The following is a 21,904-nucleotide window of genomic DNA, read 5'->3' on the forward strand; positions in this document are numbered from 1 at the left end:
AGACCGTTCATTCGGAAAGTCCGTCGGAAAGATTGTCGGACCTAGTCCATCGAAAAGTCTGCTCGTGTGTAGACATGTGCATTCGTTTTCGTCCGAATGCATTTTCGTCCGAATTTCAGCTATTTTCGTTTTCGTTTTGACAAACGATAACGAAAGCGCAGAATCCGAAAAACGAAAGATCCGACATAAATAAATGCTTTATTTTCGTTTTCATTGTTACAACAGTTCGATATAGAATAGGAGATTCGACATGACTCTGACAACAATCTGTGTCTATAGAACCTGTGGTCGAATGTGCCTAACCTTACCTCTATTAGTCCAAGATTATATAGAGAAAATATTCGACAGAGAAAAAAGATTTGACAGAGAGAAAAGATTCTGCAAGATACTGTCCTAAAAAGTGTTTGGGGACCCGGGTCCTGCCCCAGGGGACATGTATCAATGCAAAAAAAAGTTTTAAAAACGGCCGTTTTTTCGGGAGCAGTGATTTTAATAATGATTAAAGTGAAACAATAAGGCCGCGTACACACGCGGGGACTGTTCGCTCAACTTTGTCCGCTGAACAGTGTTTCGGCGGACAGTCCGCCCGTGTGTGGGCTTTCAGCGGACAGTTTCAGCGGACAGTCTGCTGAACAAAGTTTTTCGGAAATTCCGAAAAACTGTCCGCTGAAACTCTGTTTCAGCGAACAGTCCCCTCGTGTGTAGGCTTGTTCGTCAAACTAAGTTCCGCGCATGCTCAGAAAGGATTTACACGCCGAAGTTTGCATTGCAGTGTATAGGACGTCGTATTTTTCGTCCCGTCGTACGTGCCGTTCACGTCATCGCGCACGGTTTCAGCGGACTGTTCGTTCGTCGTGTGTGGGCAAGTCCGTCCATGCTAATTTTGAGCGGACTGTCCGCTGAAACTGTTTGACGGACAAAGTTGAGCGAACAGTCCCCGCGTGTGTACGTGGCCTAAAAGTGTAATATTCCTTTAAATTTCGTAGGGGGGGGTGTCTATAGTATGCCTGTGAAGGGGCGCATGTTTCCCGTGCTTAGAATTGTCCCTGCACAAAGTGTCATTTATGCAGGAAAAAAGTCCTTTAAAATCACTCGCAGTTATTATGAATTGTCGGCTCCGTAATACAGAGAACACTCATTGAAAGTCATTGATAAAAAAATAAATATATAAATTTTAAAAAAAAGCGTGGGGGTCCCCCAAATTCAATTACCAGGCCCTTCAGGTCTGGTATGGATATTAAGGGGAACCCTGCCTCAAATTTAAGAAAAAAATTGACGTGGGGTTCCCCCTAAAAATCCATACCAGACCCTTTATCCGAGCATGCAACCTGGCAGGCCGCAGGAAAAGAGGGGGGGACGAGAGAGCGGCCCCCCCTCCCTCCTGAACCGTACCAGGCCACATGCCCTCAACATTGGGAGGATGCTTTGGGGGTCTGTGACCCCTCAAAGCACCTTGTCCCCATGTTGATGAAGACAAGGGCCTCATCCCCACAACCCTGGCCGGTGGTTCTGGAGGTCTGCGGGCGGGGGGCTTATCAGAATCTGGAAGCCCGCTTTAACAAGGGGACCCCCAGATCCCGGCCCCCCCCTGTTTGAAATGGTAAGGGGGTACAAAAGTACCCCTACCATTTCACAAAGAAAGTGTAAAAAATTGTTAAATAAAACAAACACACTTTTGAAAAATTCCTTTATTAAAAATAAAAAAATAAAAAAAAGATTCCAGCGGCGGTAATCCACTCTTGCTATCCAGCGACGGACGGTCATCTCTCCAGCGATGGCTCATCTCATCCAGCGCAGCGAATCCATCCTTCTGTCTCCGTGTAGGAGACACTGCAGGCATTCCAGCGGCTGACGTTTCTTATATACAGAGGGCGGGGCCACCCGTCACCTGACCCCGCCCCCCTCTGACGCAAGGGGAAACCCGGGGTTCCCTGTGACGTATGGGTGACCCCGCACCCCTCTGATGTAACACAGGCAGGTTTCCGTTACATCAGAGGGGGGCGGGGTCACCTATACGTCACGGGGGAACCCCGGGTTTCCCCTTGCGTCAGAGGGGGGTGGGGTCAGGTGATGGGTGGCCCCGCCCTCCGTATATAAGAAACGTCAGCCACCGGAATCCTTGCAGTGTCTCCTCCACGGAGACAGAAGAAGGATGGATCGCTGCGCTGGATGAGATGAGACATCGCTGGAGAGATGACCGTCCATCGCTGGATAGCAAGAGTGGATTACCGCCGCTGGAATCTTTTTTTTATTTTTTTATTTTTAATAAAGGAATTTTTCAAAAGTGTGTTTGTTTTATTTAACCATTTTTTACACTTTCTTTGTGAAATGGTAGGGGTACTTTTGTACCCCCTTACCATTTCAAACAGGGGGGGGGGCGGGATCTGGGGGTCCCCTTGTTAAAGGGGGCTTCCAGATTCTGATAAGCCCCCCGCCCGCAGACCTCCACAACCACCGGCCAGGGTTGTGGGGATGAGGCCCTTGTCCTCATCAACATGGGGACAAGGTGCTTTGAGGGGGTCACAGACCCCCAAAGCATCCTCCCAATGTTGAGGGCATGTGGCCTGGTACGGTTCAGGAGGGAGGGGGGGCCGCTCTCTCGTCCCCCCCTCTTTTCCTGCGGCCTGCCAGGTTGCGTGCTCGGATAAAGGGTCTGGTATGGATTTTTAGGGGGAACCCCACGTCAAATTTTTTCTTAAATTTGAGGCAGGGTTCCCCTTAATATCCATACCAGACCTGAAGGGCCTGGTAATTGAATTTTGGGGACCCCCACGCTTTTTTTTTTTATTTATTTATTTATTTTTTTATCAATGACTTTCAATGAGTGTTCTCTGTATTACGGAGCCGACAATTCATAATAGCTGCGAGTGATTTTAAAGGACTTTTTTTCCTGCATAAATGACACTTTGTGCAGGGACAGTTCTAAGCACGGGAAACATGCGCCCCTTCACAGGCATACTATAGACAACCCCCCCCCCCCTACGAAATTTAAAGGAATATTACACTTTTATTGTTTCACTTTAATCCTTATTAAAATCACTGCTCCCGAAAAAACGGCCGTTTTTAAAACTTTTTTTTGCATTGATCCATGTCCCCTGGGGCAGGACCCGGGTCCCCAAACACTTTTTAGGACAGTAACTTGCAAATTAGCCTTTAAAATGAGCACTTTAGATTTTGAACGTTGGAGTCCCATAGACTTTAATAGGGTTCTAAAGTATGCTATATACTAGCTCCGTCGAATCTTCTTTATACATTCGACAGACACCATAAGCCTTCAAAGACAGATTCGACCGTAATTCATGTGGATTTTCGGACGAATGCAATTTTTGAACGAAAAACGAAATAAATAAAAACGAATTTCGGGAGTAACTAAATAAATTAACTTTTCAGACGAAAACGAAATTCCGAAACAAAATATTTTACTCTGCACATGTCTACTCGTGTGTACGTGGCATTAGGGTTAGGGTTTCTGGTTAGGGTTATGGGTTATGGTTTGGGTTTTCCCCCTAAAGAACAAGTTACAAGAACAAGATCAATTTTAGGGTTACGGTAAAGCCCCGTACACACGAGAGGACTTATGTCCGACAGACTTCCGAAGGAGTTCTGTCGGAGTTCTGCCGGAGTTCCGACGGAGTTCTGACGGACTTTTCGGCTGAGCGGACTTGGCCACACACAATCACACTAAACTCCGACGGATTCGAACGTGATGACGTACGACTGGATTTGAATAAGGAAGTTCATAGCCAGTAGCCAATAGCTGCCCTAGCCTCGGTTTTAGTCCGTCGGAATAGCATACACACGAGCAAATTTTTCGAAGGGACCGGGTCCGGCGGAGTTCCTTCGGAAAAATTTGAAGCATGTTCCATATTCTAAAGTCCTTCGGACTTTGGCGAGTCAAAAGTCCGTTGCAGCCCACACACGATCGAATAGTCTGACGGACTCAGTCCGTAGGACTTTGGATGTTGAAAAGTCCGCTCGTGTGTATGGGGCTTAAGGGTTATTGTTTCCCGTTAGGGTTAGGGTTTCTGGTTAGGGGTTAGGGTTAGGATTAGAGTTTTCCATTAGGGTTAGGGGGTTAGGGTTAGGGTTTTCCCCTTGAAGAACAAGTTAGGGTTTCCTATTAGGGTTGGGGGTTATGGTTAGGGTTTTCCCCTTGAAGAACAAGTTTAGGGTTAGGGTTTCTGGTTAGGGTTATGGGTTATGGTTTTCCCCTTGAAGAACAAGTTACAAGAACAAGTTTAGGGTTATGGTAAGGGTTATGGTTTCCCATTAGGTTAGGGTTTCCAGTTAGGGTTAGGGTTAGGATTAGGGTTTTCCATTAGGGTTAGGGGTTATGATTAGGGTTAGGGTTTTCCCCTTAAAGAACAAGTAACAAGAACAAGTTTAGGGTTATGGTAAGGGTTACGGTTTCCCATTAGGGTTAGGGTTTCTGATTAGGGTTAGGGGTTAGGGTTAGGATTAGGGTTTCCCGTTAGGGTTAGGGGGTTATGGTTAGGGTTTTCTCCTTAAAGAACAAGTTACAAGAACAGGAACACGTTTAGGGTTATGGTAAGGGTTATGGTTTCCTGTTAGGGTTAGGGATTTCTGGTTGGGGTTAGGAGTTAGGATTAGGATTAGGGTTTTCCATTAGGGTTAGGGGGTTATGGTTAGGGTTTTCCCCTTGGAGAACAAGTTAGGGTTAGGGTTTCCCAGTTAGAGTGAGTTTCCTTTTAGGGTTGGGGGTTATGGTTAGGGTTTGCCATTTGAAGAACAAGTTTAGGGTTAAGGTCAGGTTTTCCGGTTAAGATTAGGGTGATTAGATTTCTGGTCCTCGCACGCGATTTCCGACATCTTTCCAGCCTCATCAACAGCAACGTCAGGAGCATCTCCTCACATGTGCTCATTATGGGATCCATGGTAAAAGCACTAAAATTGAGGTAGATATAACTACACTGTTGCTCTCTCAGCTGTTGCTACTCACTCTGGTCTTACAGAATGACAGAAATAGTTAAATAATACTGTTTTTTGGGCTTTGGGAGCGTCCTATGATGTTATCTTAAATAAGCGCTCCTAGACGCAAACACAGCTAAACGCCGCTAAACGCCGCTAAACGCAGCATGCAAACGCAGCTAAACAGGCGTTTTTAAATGCCCGTTTCAAGCTGTCAACAAAATCGTTCTGAGGAGGTTGCCTCAACGTCCCGTTTACATTAAGCCTTAGAAGTTGGGTGGAAAATTGTCAGTCAAACAGTGACTGGATCCTCTCTCCATCAACAATATAAAAGAATAAATCAGTCAAACTCCATTCCTAGATCTTTTCCCCTTATTTATCATGTATCCCCTGTCCTGGGGAACAAGCCAGGAGTGACGAAACACGTTAAGGAAGGTTGGTTCTTGGGTGGACTCGTTGTATGCAGTCATTTTATTGACAATAAATAAATATAGTAAGAGGAGCTAAGAGTGGAGTAAAGCTGATACATTCTTCCATATTTTTGATAGAGAGTGGAGATCAACTATAGTAGCCAGCACCCAGATTGTCCATGTATAAAAGGGGCAAAGTCTTAAATGGAGCTATGGATTTGGGTATGGTAGCACCTGGATCTTATCAGATGCAGACACTGTTCGGATATTCCGAGAGCCATGGCTGCCAGCTGTCAGAATGCAATAGCCGGCACTGGAGATTCCTCCATCCATGCTCCTTAGCATGGATAGGGGACCGATTTTTATCTCTCCTTTAAGCTGTGGGGCTGAAAAAGAGAAATCTCATAGGGTGTGGTCATCTTTGAATGATCTCCAGACATTGTCTACAAGTGACTTCAGGAGTCTTGTCATAAGCGCCAGCCAACTGAAATGTATCTCATGGTCATCCTCTCTCAAAATCCTTTCTTACGCGTAAAGGAGACCCATCATGGCTGAACCATGCACCATCATTCCCTGACCCATAGCCAAACAGGAAGCAAGAGTAAATGCTTTCAAAGTGAGACATCCTTGGTAGTCACCAGAACTAGTGTCCCCATCGGCAGGGCCGATCCTAGGGTCACGGACGCCTGGGTACAGAATTATTTCTGCCACCCCCCACATGGGCGTGGTCATCTTACTAACCCCCCCCCCATTATAAGTGTTTCTATGGCAATGACTCAAATACAGAGATGCTCCTCTAAGTAGTCTTCATTACCCTGTGATCCTCCCATGATCTCTTAGCCCTTGTACACACGGTCGGAGAATCCGTCGGAATGTTTCCTATCGGACCGTGTTGTCGGATAATCCGACTGTGTGTGGTCTGCATCGGACTGATTCCCTCGGAATATCCGTCGGACCCAATTTTCCAACTTGTTGGAAATATTTTCCGACCAACTGGTTCGATCGGACATACTCCGATCATGTGTAGAGAATTTTGATCGGACCAAGTGCCACGCATGCTCAGATCAAATTCCTACATCAAAGCTATTGGCTACTAGACTGACCGTAGTCCCATCGTAACGAAATTACGTCATCACGTTCTGAATGATCGGATTTTTCGACAACTTAGTCCGACCGTGTGTATGCAACAGTTTCGGACAAGATCCGACGGACAAAATCCGACGGACAAAATCCGACGGACAAAATCCGACGGACAAAATCCGAAGGATTTGGTTGTTGAAATCTCCGACCGTGTGTACAAGGGCTTAGAGGCTCTAATAGGCTTCAAAATAGGGTGGGCTTAGGGAGCAGGGCATTGCGTCTGGAGCCAACCCAGGCCTAGGAGAAGAAGGGAGGAGCTGGACAGAAGACACAGGAGCCCGCTCCCGCCATCCATAGAAGCCCGCTGCTGCCGGAGCCTGCAACCCTCCGAAGCCCGCATACTGCCGAAGCCCATGGCTACCACCGGAGCCCGCTGCCTGCCATAGCCAGCAACCCGGTGAGGGGGCGGGGGGTGCTGACTGAGATGCCACCAACCAACGGGGGGTTGTTTCCCGCCCCCCCAAACAAAACCACCGGCCACTCCTGCATTGGTAAAACATGTCTCAGTTTGTGTATAACCCCCAGGACTGTCTTTAATATTGATTGGACCTTGGGAAAAAAAATTCTTGCCCCCCCCCATGCAATTTCACTCTCCACCTTCTCTGAAACATACAATAAATAGCAGCTAAACTTAAAATCAGTTTACTGTATCAGATCAGGCAGCGATTGGTTGCCAGCTGTTACAGCATATAATTACTGCCTACTGACTGGTTGCTAGAGCTTACGGCACACATTACAGCTCACTGATTAGTTGCTAGAGGTTACAGCAGATTATTTCTGCTTGTTATTTGGTTGCTAGAGATTACTGTACAGGAATACTTCTCCCCGATTGGTTGCTAGAGGATACAGTACATCATCTCCTCACTGCAGGAGGGCATGATATGCATATGAATGCCGCCTTTATTTACATATCAATGATGCCAGCTGCAGCTATTTACTTATGAATGCCGCCCCTATTTACATATGAATGCTAGTAATTTACATGTAAACACAGGGTCTGCAGGTAAGTCATCTGTAGACAACAATAGGGCAGAGCTGGGCAGCATTAGTACCAGCACTTCACACTGAGATACCGGGTCACGGCACAGGACTAAAACTTCAAAGGACAAGGGAATTTAAACTGGTATAGTTAGCAAGTATGAGGCAGCGGCTTTGGGCCCCACAACAATGACAGGGCCCAGGGCAGCTGCCCCTTTTGCCCTGCCTTAAAGACGGCCCTGATAACCCCTCACCCCCCTCCCCTACTTACCCGAGCCTGGTCCTGATCCCGCAATGTGCCCATCTTTAGTGGCACTCTCCTCTTCTCCTGGCTCACACAGGCTTTGCTGAGAGCCAAGGGGGCCACTGGCTCCTGCTGTGTCCAATCAAATCCTTTGAGGAGCGGGCGGGGCCAAGCCTCGCTGTCTGTGTCTATAGACGCAGATAGTGCATCTCAGTATTGTGCCTGTGCCACAACAGAAGGTGACTTCCCTTGGTGGCACAGCCAGAAGAGGAGGAGCCAGGAGTGCTGGAAGGTGGACCCAAAAGAGACATTGCACAGAGCAGGTAAGTATAAAATTTGGCTTTACAAATGCTTTAATCATAGAAGATTGGGCTCTACCATTAGGCTCCGTTCACACTAGCACAACTTTGATCCGATTTTCCACTTATTGGACCTACGTCACATTAAAAATCGCACACAAGTAGTGCAGACACCTTTTCAAAATCACTGTGAGCTTAAGTCGCACTGATATGGTGTACAGGTGCCATTGAAACGAATGGACTGCTACTTGTCGTATTCAAAGTCACATGGCAAGTCGCACAAGTGGAGCCTATGCCCCAAAAAAGGGTGTAAAGTGTCAGAGGTGTCCTCTGTAGGTGCAGAACAGGAGCTGAAGCCATCTTTCACCCATTTCATTCACAGTCATACAGTGGGGGTGGGGTCAGTGTTTGTATGCAGACGGCCGCCATTTTGTTGAAGTCTACTGGAGCCTGACAAAGCTTGAGCGGTATTATTTTCAGCGTTTTTGAGCTACTTTATTCTTGCAGCACTGCAGGGATTGGGGTGGCCAGTCATAGAAATGAGTCGAAGAAATCAAATATTAAAAAAGTTCAATCTATGAATTTTTAATTTTTTTTTCAAATAATTTCACGACTTATTCTGAACTGCATTGCCTGAAATACCAAAATGTGAATAAACATTTGAAAGCAATGCGATTTCTGTGTATTTGTGTGGATAAGGCCTCCCCCCCCCCCATCCCCCAGCACCCGGTGATGTCCGTTCTATAGATTGCATCCTGCCCTCCACACACAGGTCATTATGTACGTGTGAGTGGAGACACCGGGCAGATGGTGACATACTTATGTGCCAGAGATGGCTGCCAAATATTCCTCGAACTTGGGTCGGGATGCGCAGAGACAGTTGTGTTTCATTACATATACTCTATTTATTTTGGCTCCTCTGTGTTGGGTTTGTATTCCATGAATTAAAAGGGACAATATTTTATGTTGAGGTTCATTCCCCTCTTTACAAAGCCATGGCGCGGGAGTGGGAGGGGGGGGATATTTGTTGAAAAAGTATTTATACCCCTTGAAATTGTCCACATTTTGTCACGTTACCAACAAAAACTGAAATGTATTTTATGCAGCCCCAGACCATGACACTCCCACCACCATGCTTGACCAGGGGCGGACTGACAACTCATGGGGCCCCCGGGCAATAGGAGATTATGGGGCCCCCAGGCAATCAGAGATTATGAGGCCACACAGTAGACACAAACACACACACAAACACAGTATACAATCACACAGTATACACAGACATGTTTCTATTGGCTGAGAAGGTACTGGAGAGGCGGGGCAGCTATAATCTCAGGATTTTTAGACCAAAAGGATGTCGGTAAGGGACATTTCAGAGACAGATGTAAAAAAAAACCACAAATTTTTACAAAATGTCCCTGGTTTTACTGAGGCTGGCAACCCTGATGGGGCCCCCTAGTGGCATGGGGCCCTTGGGCAGTGCCCGAGTGGCCCAATGGTCAGTCCGCCCCTGTGCTTGACTGTAGACAAGACACACACGCCCCCACACAAGCTTGTCACCATCTGACATCAAATAAGTTTATCTTGGTCTCATCAGACCACAGGACATGGTTCCAGTAATCCATGTCCACAGTCTGCTTGTCTTCAGCAAACTATTTGCGGGCTTTTTTGTGCATCATCTTTAGAAGAGGCTTCCTTCTGGGGCGACAGCCATGCAGGCCAATTTAATGCAGTGTGCGGCGTATGGTCTGAGCACTGACAGGCTGACCCCCCACCCCTACAACCTCTGCAGCAATGCTGGCAGCACTCATACGTCTATTTCCCAAAGACAACCTCTGGATATGACACTGAGCACGTGACCTCAACTTCTTTGGTGGACCATGATGAGGCCTGAGTGGAACCTGTCCTGTTATACTACTGTATGGTCTTGACCACCGTGCTGCAGCTCAGTTTCAGGGTCTTGGCAATCTTCTTATAGCCTAGGCCCCATCTTTATGTAGAGCAACATTTCCTTTTTTTTTCAGATCGTCAGAGAGTTCTTTGCCATGAGGTGCCATGTTGAACTTCCAGTGACCAGTATGAGAGATTGACATGTCCGCCGTCAATAAATTTGTTTAGTTTCGTTGCATTTCGTATTAGCCATTAATTCGTATTTCGTAATTCGAATTAACAGCTAATACGAAATTCAATTTGGATTTGTATGAAATACGAAGGTTTGTTAACTTTTCATAACAATTACGAACATTCATTACAATGAATTTATCATTATGAGGGGCTCCCACCATCCCTGTGCTCATTATGAGGGGCTCCCAACCTCCCTGTGCTGTGCTCATTATAAGGGGCTCCCACCATCCCTGTGCTGTGCTCATTATGAGGGGCTCCCACCATCCCTGTGCTGTGCTCATTATGAGGGGCTCCCACCATCCCTGTGATGTGCTCATTATGGGGGCTCGCACCATCCCTGTGCTCATTATGAGGGCTCCCACCATCCCTGTGCTCATTATGAGGGTCTCCCACATTCCCTTTGCTGTGCTCATTTTGAGGGGCTCCCACCATCCCTGTGCTCATTATGAGGGATCCCACCATCCCTGTGCTCATTATGAGGGGCTCCCACCATCCCTGTGCTGCGCTCATTATAAAGGGCTCCCACCATCCCTGGGCTGTGCTCATTATGAGGGGCTCTCCCCATCCCTGTGCTGTGCTCATTATGAGGGGCTCTCCCCATCCCTGCGCTGTGCTCATTATGAGGGGCTCTCCCCATCCCTGCGCTGTGCTCATTATGAGGGGCTCCCACCATCCCTGTGCTCATTATGAGGGGCTCCCACCCTCCCTGTGCTCATTATGAGGGGCTCCCCCCATCCCTGTGCTATGCTCATTATAAAGGGCTCCCACCATCCCTGGGCTGTGCTCATTATGAGGGGCTCTCCCCATCCCTGTGCTGTGCTCATTATGAGGGGCTCCCACCATCCCTGGGCTGTGCTCATTATGAGGGGCTCTCCCCATCCCTGTGCTGTGCTCATTATGAGGGGCTCCCACCATCCCTGTGCTGTGCTCATTATGAGGGGCTCTCCCCATCCCTGCGCTGTGCTCATTATGAGGGGCTCCCACCATCCCTGTGCTGCGCTCATTATGAGGGGCTCCCCCCATCCCTGTGATGTGCTCATTATGAGGGGCTCCCACCATCCCTGATGTGCTCATTATGAGGGGCTCCCCCATCCCTGTGCTGTGCTCATTATGAGGGGCTCTCACCATCCCCGTGCTGTACTCATTATGAGGGGCTCCCACCATCCCTGTGCTGTGATGACTTCCTGGGTTTCAAACTTCATCATAACGAATAATCGCAATTAACGAACATTCTTATTTTGTCCGATTCCCATCGACTACCAGTACCAGTCTCTCCCACTCCCATATTAAAAAAGGTCATTTTCCCAACCCCCACTCAGCAGCAGAAGAAAATCTCTGATTGGTCAACAAAACACCAGTCACGTTTCTGTTGTAACGGAATTTGGATCCGAAATTCGTCAACAAAATTTCGTACAAAATTCGGAAGCGTAGACATTCGTATTTTGGATCCTCCCGAATGTGCGAATTTACGTAAATTCGTACGAATGTCCGATTCCTACGAAACTAATCGCACATGAATAATGAGAGAGTGAGAGCGATAACACCAAATTTAACACACCTGAGACCTTGTAACCCTAACGAGTCACATGACACCGGGGGAGGGAAAAGGGGCTAATTAGACCCAATTTGGACATTTTCACTTAGGGGTGTACTCACTTTTGTTGCCAGCGGTTTAGACATTAAAAGCTGTGTGTTGAGTTATTTTGAGGGGACGGCAAATTTCCACTGTTATACAAGCTGTACACTCACTACTTTACATTGTAGACAAGCAGGGTTGGACTGGGACAACAATTTGGCCCTGGACTTTATACAGACCGGCCCACTTTAATTTTGCAAACAAGCACAAAAACAGTTTATAAAACTATACGCAATTGTGCAAAAAACATAAGTAGTATAACATAAGGAGTCCTCGCTAACCTCTTTTATTATTTCACTAATTCTCCTCTGTATTTTTCTCATCTTTCTGACATCACTGTGTGAAGTTGAGGGCGAGCCACGCAGCCATTACTTTGTCACTGAAACTGGCCCACTGAGCCATCGGCCCACCGGGAAACTCCCTGTAGTCCCGATGGCCAGTACATGCCTGTAGACAAGTGTCATTTCTTCAGTGTTGTCACACGAAAAGATAGAAGAAAAGATTTACAAAAATGTGAAGGGTGTACTGACTTTTGTGTGATAGGCCCCTTTCACACATGCGGATGATATGTCCGTATTTCATCCATCCGTTTGCGGATGAAATACGGGCCATACATTCATCCCTATGGGATAGCGGGTGTCTGCAGGTGAGCATCCGCAGACACCCGCTATTGTCCGCCTCCGCAATTGTCCGATTCTGCAGACGGAGGAAAATCCTATTTTTCTGTCCGTCTGCAGAGCAGATCGGATGAACACGGACACACGGTCCGTGCTCATCCGATCCCCATAGAGGAGAGCGGAGAGCTGACAGGGCGGTCCCCGCACAGTGTGCGGAGACCACCCTGTCCGCAGCCAGCTCAGCGGGGACAACGGAGCGATCCCCGCTGAGCAAGCGGATCATCACGGGGCGGATCTTTACTGATGAAAGAGGCCATACCGTGTATATAGCCACAGTGCTTTTTTTCAGGGGGAACTTGGTGGAACTCAGCTCCTCCACCTCTGGCTCAGACCCTTGGTGGGGTCCTGCTCGCCACAATCACAGAAGTCCGGACAAATGGATTTATATCATGTGTGACTGCCGAGGGAATTCATTTGAATAAAGATTTGTGGGTCCCGATTTGGTTTCAAGTTGGAATCTCTCGTATATTTCCCGTGCTTAGCGATGCACAGAGACTTTATTCTCTTGTACAAAAGAAATGGGTGGCCTCACATGAGTAAATGAAAGTTATGAAGTTTCAATGTGCACCCTCATCCCAATTAGATAGACTGGGTATTTAATCGAAATCTCTGGTCTCCAATCAGAGATATAAGAAAGGTGTGAGCAAGGGGACTATTACGAGGGCACGTAAATTTGTTACATCAGAATAAGAAAAAAACTAATATTACATGAAAATAATATAATTTATTAAAATAAAAGACATTACAACTTCAAATATATATATATCACAATTTCATAGGGGAAGGTGAGGTATTTCGACTAGTTTCGGGTTCTCAGCTTCTTCAGGAAATTACCTACATCTACCAAAATTTTTAGATGTAGGTAATTTCCTGAAGAAGCTGAGAAGCGAAACTAGTCGAAATACCTCACCTTCCCCTATGAAATTGTGATATATATTTGAAGTTGTAATGTCTTTTATTTTAATAAATTATATTATTTTTTTTCTGTCAAAGTATTTTATTTTTCAAATAACAAAATACAGAGAGACTGAATCAACCAGCTTGACAAGTAGTAATTGAATAAGTACAAACATATGGTTACAGTCGTGTTAGCTAACATATCAACCTTCTTGACAATTAAAGAAAGAGGGGAAGTCATAGCCAAACACATATGAGAAAAAAAAAAAAAACAACGCTCTAAAGGTGGTGAGCCTGGTTCCCTTCCTCATAAAGGGGGGGGGGGGGGGGGGTGACCTGGAAGGCCCGCTGGGTTCAAGACATATAAACTATTTGTCTCGGCTGTGGAATCTCAGCTCTCATGTTGGGCCTAGCCTGAGTTGGCTCTAGGAGGTACCCTCATCCCTGCGCCCCTCTCAGGATCACACTGCACAGGGAGAGGGTCTCCCAAACATAGAGAGGACCCTCCCAGCCACCCCTCCATGATGTGCAAGGTCAGATATGCAAGAATGTTGTAAAGGTCGACCAGTGCCCCTGGGGGAGTGGGAGGCAAGCCTTCCAAAGAATCGGAAAGAAGAAAGAAAAGGAAGAAAAGGATAGAGAGAGAGAGAGAGTAAGAATGTTCATTAGGTTCCCAATGGTCAATCCCTGCTTAGTGCGTGAGCCGGGGGGATCCCTGGAATGAGAGAGATCCCCACAAATTGGGCCCAGAGTTCCCAGATTAACTCAAATTTTTGCGTGCAATCATTGAGAGAGCTCACTATTTTTTCTTGAGTCATAATCCATGAGATTTTCTGTATCGCTTGCTTAACAGAGATTGTAGTTTGCTTCCAAGCTTTAGCTAAGGTCATTTTCCCCCCAATAAGATGAATTGGATCAGTTTACGCTTATATTTAGGAATGTGAGGAAGATGTCCATTCAATAAGGCAATTTGTGGTAACCTAGGAAGCTCGTGACCTGTCACTTTTTTGATGATTGTAAACAGTGTCTTCCAGTAGTGCCTAATTCTGGGGCATTCCCACCATACATGTGCGATTGTGCCTAGCAGTTGACAACCCCTGAAGCACAGTGGGTCGGCTGTCGGGAACATCTTGGCTAGTCTTGCGGGGGTTAGATACCACCTAGTGACTATTTTTATGTTTGCTTCCATGAGGGAGGTGTTTAAGATTCCTTTAAAGGCTGTGGAGAAAGCAGATTGCCAGGACTCAAGACTCCAGTGAAACTGGAGGTCCTCCTCCCAGGATAACATGTAGGAGGACTTTCCCGATGGTTGCGATAGTGAAGCATAGATGAGTGAGATCCCTCCCCTTTGCTCCACGGCCTGGCCACACCAGAGTTCATAAATAGAGAAGCGTGGAGGGTTTGATTTGTCTAGCAAAAGGCTATGTAGGAAGTGGCTAATTTGTGCGAATCGAAACCTTTCAGTATGTGGAAGGTCTAGTTTGCTAACGCAATGCGCAAGCGAGATGGGTCCATTGGTAGAAAAATAATGTCCTATGCGGTACAGCCCTTTGTCCAGCCACCACTGAAAAGCCTGTATATCTATACCCGGAGGAAATTTTGGATTACGGAATATATGGGACAAAGGAGTTAGGCCTGAGGTTATGTTCAGGTTCATCTTTAATTTGTCCCATAACGAAAAGGAATGTGAAAGAGTAGGGGCCAGGATTGGGGGTCTGTTTTTAGGTGAGGTCCAAAGCAAGAAATCCAGAGTATTGTGTGGGGCTGCTTGTCTTTCTATTTGTTGCCAGTCAGGTTTCTCCCCATTAAAGTATATCGCTGAAAGCTGCGCCAATCTGGCCGCTTGATAATAGCTATGCAAATAGGGGAGGCCAAGGACACCTTGTTTGTGAGGTAAGTATAGGATATGTTGGGAAAGTCTGTAGCCGGAGCCTCCCCAGACAAATTTCAGGATTTTGCTTTGGAAAGATCGAAGATGATTGGACCGTATCGGGATTGGGAGAGCTCTAAAAAGATATAATAATCTTGGCATCAGGGTCATTATAACGGCATTGATTCTGCCCAGCCAGGAGATATTTTGTGTGGACCACAATTTTAGGTCTTGGTCTAGCTTGTGAAACATGGATGGGTAATTTTTGTCATACAGAGTGTCGAATTTGGGGGTTAGATTTATGCCTAAATATTTAATGGCGTGATCGTTCCAATCAAAGCGGACGTTCAATTTGAGTAGGTCTACCAGAGCCGGGGGGAGAGACACATTGAGGGCTTGGGATTTGGAGAAGTTCACTTCCAGGCCAGATACTCTTGCGAATGAGGACAGGGTGCTACATAAATTCGGTAGGGAAATAAGGGGGGAGGTGATATAGAGTATCAAGTCGTCAGCGAACAGTCCGCATTTGTGCTCCTGGGACCCGCAGAGTACCCCTTTGATATCTGCGTCTGTCCTGATTGCAATAGCAAGTGTTTTCATCGCTATAGCGAAGAGTAATGGAGATAAAGGACACCCTTGCCTCGTGCCTCTCGCTATTTCAATGGAAGTTGATAGGTATCCCTGAGATCTAATAGCAGCTGTGGGTGTAGAATATAGAGCTTTTATGATTCCCATAAAGCGTTCCCCGAACCCCCACCTATCCAAGAGTGTAAACAGGTATTGCCATGAGACTGAGTCAAACGCCTTTCGTATATCTAAGGAGAGCAGCACGCCCTGTTGTTTAAGTCCCCCTGGCCAGTTAGATTGGAGAATAGAAATAATATCTATAGTACGCCTGGTCTGGTCAGGTCCCTGACAGCCTGGTATGAAACCGACCTGATCTTTGTGAATATAAGAGCGTATAAAGGAGTTAAGCCTATTTGCGAGGATTTTGGTGAGGATTTTGAGGTCATTATTTATCAGGGAAATTGGTCTATAATTACCTACTTCTTCCGGGTTTTTGTCAGGTTTCGGAAGTACTGATATAAAAGCTGAGTTTAAATCAGGATGAAGCGGGGAGCCATACACTTTTTCGTTGAAAAAATTTGTCATGTGGGGAGCTAGAATTTCGGCAAAGAATTTATAATAGGGTACCGATAAGCCACCTGGTCCCGGGGCCGAGCCCCTCTTTAAGTTCTTAATTACCGCTAAGGTCTCTTCTATAGAGATCCTCTCTTCCATGGTGGCCTTGTGGGTATCCGAGAGGGTTGGTATGGATAAAGTGTCTAGGAACTTCGTTATGAGATTAGGGGAACTTTGACGGTCATCTTTGTACAGTTTAGCGTAAAATTCCTGAAAAGCAGAAATTATCTTAGTGGGGTCAGAGGTGGTTATGTGGTCATGAGTCCGAATTTTAGGGATAGTCCTAGCTCGTGTCCTTGGGGAGAGTTTGTTGGCCAGCATGTGCCCTAGTTTATCTTTATGAGAGTAAAATTTGGCCCCGCTCCATCTAAATTGCTTCTCAGCTCTTACTGTCAGAGCTAGGTTTAATTCTAGCCTGGCAGAGTCCAATTAGGAAGAGGAAATATTATGGGGGTCCCTTTTGTGTTGGGCTTTAAGTTCAGCATAGGTTTTTTCAAGCTTGCGAATGTCAGCTTCTCGCTCTTTCTTGAGTTGTGATGCTATTTGAATGAATTTCCCTCTAACGGTAACTTTGTGTGCTGCCCATAAGGTCTCTGCAGAAATCCCTTCTGTTCTGTTGCGTTCAAAGTAATCAAGAAGTGCGGCATGAATATCTGTCACCCTAGCGGGTTCCGATAAGAGAGACTCATTGAGTCTCCAGTGGTAGTGTTTAGGTCTGTAAAGCGAATTGTGCAGTGTGACAGTCACTATGGAGTGGTCCGAGAGGACAGTATCTATGATTTTGGAGTTTTCAATAAGGGGCAGCAATTGTGTGGGCATGAGTACATGATCTATCCTGGCATAGGATTGGTGTGGATTGGAGAAGTGGGTGAAATCCCTTTTGGTCGGGTTGGCTTCGCACCATGCATCTGCCAGGCCATAATTATAAATCAGTTTAGCAAATTTTAGGCTAGCGTTGGAGGGGCAGGTGAGTTTGCTTTTGGCTTTGACTTATCAAGTCCCTGGTCTAGGGCAATGTTGGAATCTCCCCCCATGACTATGCTCCCTTCCATGTGGGGGTCAAGAGTGGACATCATGGACTGGAAAAACTTGTGTTGTCCCTTGTTAGGGGCATAATATGACACAAATGAATATACTTGGCCGTCTATTGTCCCTTTAACCAGAATGAATCTCCCTTTTGGATCCTTATAATCTGCTTGCCAAGCGAAATTGCATGATATAGCAAATAAGATTGCCACTCCTTTCGTTTTGTTTTCGGTTTTTGCTAGGTAAAACTGGGGGAAATGGTGATGTAAGAAATTGGGGCTGTACCGCATAGGAAAGTGAGTTTCTTGAATCAGGACAACGTCCAATCTAAGGGCTTTGTAGCTATTAAAGAGCTTTCGCCTTTTGACAGGGGAATTTAGGCCCTGAGCGTTATGCGAAGCTACCTTGAGTGTGGAGCCTGGGTGGTCAGCCATTATAACAAAGAGAGGGGATGCCCGCCATGCCTGCTTCATATACCTCTGGGGAGTCCTGAGAGCCTGTCGTCCCAAGGTGGAATCCATCAAGCGGGAACAGAGAGCTATAAACGACCTTTAAGTGGACCTGGAGGAAAAAAGAATAAAGAATGACCATTGGGAACCATTGAGTTAGTGTGAGAGGGATAGAGAAAAGATCCCAGGTGGGAGGAAGAAAGAGAGAAGAAAGAGAGAAGGTGGAGGAGGTCTTAGAAGACATCCTCAGGTTTATCGGGGTAACCACCTGGAGACCATGTTGTCCCCAGGAAGCTACCTCCGCTGGAGTCGCCTGCTCCTCTGAGGGCAGACTTCCTTGCCCACTGAGCATTAAGGTCAGTGGGGAAGGTGGAGGCGCATGTACCGAATCCAGCGCCCCGACACTTCTGTAAACAAAATAAAGTTGTGCAACCGGCACAAAACCTGTGAAGTATATAGGTAGAGCTAAACATATTGCAGATCGCTCTTCAAAGCTGCATGAGTCAAATAAACTTTCGAAATGCTAAGTACATTTGTGAGAAAAGGGAGACATTTTCTGGAAGAAAAAAGGATACAAAAGGAGAATGAAAGTGCAAATAAAACATATTGGAGATATTGGGATCCTACTGTGGGCCTCTAAGTGGGACCTGGGCAGTACAGAGTCGATTAAGGTTGGTTGAGATGAGATCCATCTAAAAGTAGGGAGTCCATCATTAGACAGGTACGCTTCGTGTAGGGGTCTCGTACAGTTCTGTGATAAAGAGAAACTGTGCAACGGTGCAAAAAACAGAACTTGATGCAGTCTAGATTGAGCCCCCCTCTTTTAGGCAGGAAAAAGGTCGTCAAATAAAAACGAGACAATTAGAGGGGAGATCGGAGATGGATCCAACAGTTGGAGGGGGGGAAAAAAACAAAAAAGGGAAAAAAAAGGGGGAGGGGGTGAAACAAAACCTTCAAGAGAGTATAGTGGAGCTGAAGCTCGCATCAGGTGGGGGGAAGTTCCCCGGTTGTACTCCATCCTGGAGTCGGAGATTGGGATAGAGTGGCCAGAAAGCTTGGGGGGGACCCGGCCTCAGGTCTGTAAGTGGTCCTTCATCCTCTTCGGCAGTGGTTGGTTCCACAGGGGTGTAAGCGAGCTAGTTGGAGGTGGGCGCTTGGCCGGGTTGTAATTCGGGTTAGAGGTGTCCATGTCTGATTCCGTAGTGATGAATTTCAGAGATAAGAGGATCCTTTCTCCATCCTGGAAGCTGGAGAAGGAGTAAAATTTGCCCTTGTGTTGGAACTTGACGGCAAAAGGGAAAGTCCACCAGTATTTTATTTCTTTTTGTGCAAGGATCACCAGGAGGGGTTTAAGGGCTCCCCTTCTTTGAATCGTGGAAGGGGAAAGGTCAGCAAAGACCTGGATAGGATGTCCTTGAAAAGAGAGTTGTTTTGTCGCTCTAGATTGCTTCATGATCTCCTCTTTGACAAGGTAAAAGTGTGGCTTGGCATTGACATCTCTAGGGGTTCTGTCTTTCCTGGGGGGTCCTAGGGCCCTGTGGACCCTATCTAGCTCCAAACGGTGCTGTGGTATGTTCGGTATCAAGGATTTAATGATGTCTTGGGTGGCTTGTGACACATCAGAAATGGATTCAGGGAGTCCTCTGATCCGGAAATTATAGCGTCTGGATCTATTTTCGAGTTCATCAATTCTGAGTATGGCAGTGTCCAATCTATCCTGCAGAGTCTAGATGTGTTCTGAATTTTGATTGGTCACAGAGACTGTCATGTCCAATTTGTGTTCTATCGCTTCCATTCTAGCTCCCAGGTTCTGGAAATCTGTTTTTATGTCCCCCGTTATCTTAGCTGCAGTAAAAGCTAAACCTCTTTCCAGGAGGGCTGACATTTTCAGCAGAAGATCATCAGTGTGGGTGCCATGCTCAGAGAGGGAGGAAGATGGAGGGGATCCCCCTGGTGGTGGATTGAGATTCGGGCCTGCTGGGGAGTATGGAGGATCACCAAAGTTTCTGCTGAGCAGAGAGTCAGTGGATGCCGGTGAGGGAGTGAGGTGCTGTGCAGGTCCGCTGGGTTGAAGTGGGGTATAGGTGAGTGAGGCAGGGGCGAGTACTTGCCACATCTCCGGATGGATTTCTCTCCCTGAGGCGTGCTGCTGGCCATCTTGGTACACCCCGGCGGTGAGGACTCGTCAAATTGAGGCACTAAATCTCTGCGGAGCGTTCTTCCAGGCATATGGCGGGCTTCCCCGGATCGTCCGGGTGCCAGATCGCCCGTTTTAGCTGCTGGTTGTGCGGGTGGCCGTGCGCTGTGAGTGCCGTTGGCGCTGGACTCAGCGGAGCTCCGGCTCAAGCGGCCATCTTGGAAACTACGCGCATGCGCACTCAAATTATATTATTTTTATGTAATATTTGTTTATTTCTTATTCTGATGTAACAAATTTACATGCCCCGTAATAGTCCCCTTGCTCACACCTTTCTGATATCTCTGATTGGAGACCAGAGATTTCGATTAAATACCCAGTCTTTCTCTTGTACAGAGATGCACACGCTGTTTGCTTTCACATGTTAAATATATAGAATAAAACTGGCTCGCCCTGTCGTTCCCTCCGCACAGGGCCATATGCTCAGATTAACACACAATCAGTCAAAGTAGGGAAGAGTCGTGCCGGAGCTCAGCAAGCCCCGTTTAGCAGACATTTAAAGGGAATTGACTGCATGTTTTTTTTTTTCCGGTTAACACGCGTTTCATGTAATTACTGTAATGTTTTGCGAAAAAGCTATTTTTGAAGCCGTAGTCACGCTATACCCCGGGCTCGGCACCTGGGGACCGCAGACAGGAGACATAATTGGTGCGTCAGGAATTCCGCGTCTAACAGAACCAAGACGGGTTCAATCCCATCCTACAAAGGAGTGTACATTGTATAATCACCGAGTGCATGGATTCAACCATCGAAGTTTCCTTTGTGACTTCAGCTTTATTATCAATAGATAACTGGCCCAAAATAGTTTAAAATAATATATATATATATTTTTTTAAATATAGCGCTCTATTTTTAATGATATTACCATCATTTACCACTAAAGAACAACCCCCAAATTCTTATGTTTCTGACGATCGCAGCAATACCACATAGGAGTGCCTTGCAAAAGTCTTCACCCCCCTCCCCCTTGGCTTTGTACCAATTTTTTTACATTACAGCCTTTAGTTCAATGTTTTTTTTTTTTTTATCTGAATTATATGTGATGGATCAGAACACAATAGTCTAAGTTGGTGAAGTAAAATTAGAAAAATATATACATAAAACTATTTTTCAGATATAAAAAACGGATAATTGGCAGGGCTTCCCCTTTAAATCCATACCAGGCGACTGGGCTAGCGAGGTGTCAATCTCGCCGATGGAGGCGTCGACATTGACTTCCTTCGCTAGTCCCGTCTACCTGGAGCCACGTTCAAAATGAACTGACTTTTCTCCTTCCGTGTATTGGCAAGTCTGTTCATTTCAAAAGTCCATAGAGTTGGGCCTTATGGCAGAGTGGCCAGAAGAAAGCCATTGCGTTCAGCAAAAAAACAAAATGGCACATTTTGAGTTTGCGAAAAAGGCATGTGGGAGACTCCCAAAATGTATGGGGGAAGGTGATCTGCTCTGATGTATGGAGGAAGGTGCTCTGCTCTGATGTATGGAGGAAGGTGCTCTGCTCTGATGTATGGGGGAAGGTGATCTGCTCTGATGTATGGAGGAAGGTGATCTGGTCTGATGTATGGAGGAAGGTGATCTGGTCTGATGTATGGAGGAAGGTGATCTGCTCTGATGTATGGAGGAAGGTGATCTGGTCTGATGTATGGAGGAAGGTGATCTGCTCTGATGTATGGAGGAAGGTGCTCTGCTCTGATGTATGGAGGAAGGTGCTCTGCTCTGATGTATGGGGGAAGGTGATCTGGTCTGATGTATGGAGGAAGGTGATCTGGTCTGATGTATGGAGGAAGGTGATCTGCTCTGATGTATGGAGGAAGGTGATCTGGTCTGATGTATGGAGGAAGGTGATCTGCTC

This window comes from Lithobates pipiens, unplaced genomic scaffold, assembly GCF_037356315.1.
Source record: "Lithobates pipiens isolate NorthernLeopardFrog02 unplaced genomic scaffold, aLitPip1_a1.2 Scaffold_1, whole genome shotgun sequence".
In the NCBI taxonomy this organism is placed as follows: Eukaryota; Metazoa; Chordata; class Amphibia; order Anura; family Ranidae; genus Lithobates; species Lithobates pipiens.